The sequence below is a fragment of the Bison bison genome, unplaced genomic scaffold (assembly GCF_000754665.1).
Source record: "Bison bison bison isolate TAMUID 2011002044 unplaced genomic scaffold, Bison_UMD1.0 scf7180017864371, whole genome shotgun sequence".
Lineage (NCBI taxonomy): Eukaryota > Metazoa > Chordata > Mammalia > Artiodactyla > Bovidae > Bison > Bison bison.
The window spans coordinates 5475356-5476177 of record NW_011494943.1 but is presented as its reverse complement, the minus strand read 5'-3'; the positions used below and the strand labels follow the sequence as shown (position 1 = coordinate 5476177).

The window sequence follows — 822 nt, the reverse complement described above, 5'->3', positions numbered from 1 at the left end:
TAATTTAAAAATGAAATAAACAAAGTCGGCAATTCCAGAACACCTCATGGGGTGCGGCATTTAGATGGATGCGTGGGAAGAGAGACCAGCATTCCACAGGATTCTGATGGCAGCTGAGGCGGTGGGTGGGGAGGTGGGGGGGTGGCCAGCTGTGAGGGAGGGCCAGCCGGGCTGCAGGGGTCACCTGTGTCATCAGAGCATGTCTCAAGGAGACACTGATGTCAGAACCCCTGGGGTTCTCGTGATAACGCTGATTCCTGGGGCTCAAGTTAGGCAGCATCCCTGAGCGTCCCTGGGATGTGCATTTGAACGAAAGAGTCCAAGTGGCTCTCTGGTACCTGCTGTGAGAACCAGGGCTCTGGGGGTCTGCAGGCGTGGGACCGGGTCCAGGGAGGCCTGCCGGCCGCATGCCCCCTAGACAGGGGACAGAGGGGCAGCGTTAGGGGGCAGGCCAGGCCCTGTGCACTGGGCCCGGGGTGACGGGGAGCACTGGGGACCAGGAAGGAAAGAGTAGCTTAGTTTGGACTTTGTGACCCTCCCTGGAGTCGTCCTCAGGCTGGGGGAACTCTTCTTCTTGAGGCTGAGGCTTAGCCCCCCGGGGCCTCTTTCATGCAGGATGTCCTCTCCTGATGTAGATGTTGCCTCGAAGACTCTCTGCATTCCTGTCCCCCTGCCCCCACCGAGAATGTACACAGCCCCACCAGCCTCCCCCTGAAGCCCCTCCTCCCCGTCCTCCTTGCCCACCTCCCTGAGCTGGGAGGTGCTGACCCGGCCGGGTGGCCTCTGCTGCCCAGTGGGAGCAGGTTCCAGGCGGCCGCCCTT

General features: G+C 61.6%; 1 protein-coding gene across 1 annotated transcript in view; it reads left to right on the top strand.

Annotated features, from left to right (window-relative positions):
* Positions 1-822, top strand: part of SDK2 (sidekick cell adhesion molecule 2) — a 147385-nt gene that overhangs the window by 123651 nt on the left and 22912 nt on the right. The window lies entirely within an intron of this gene.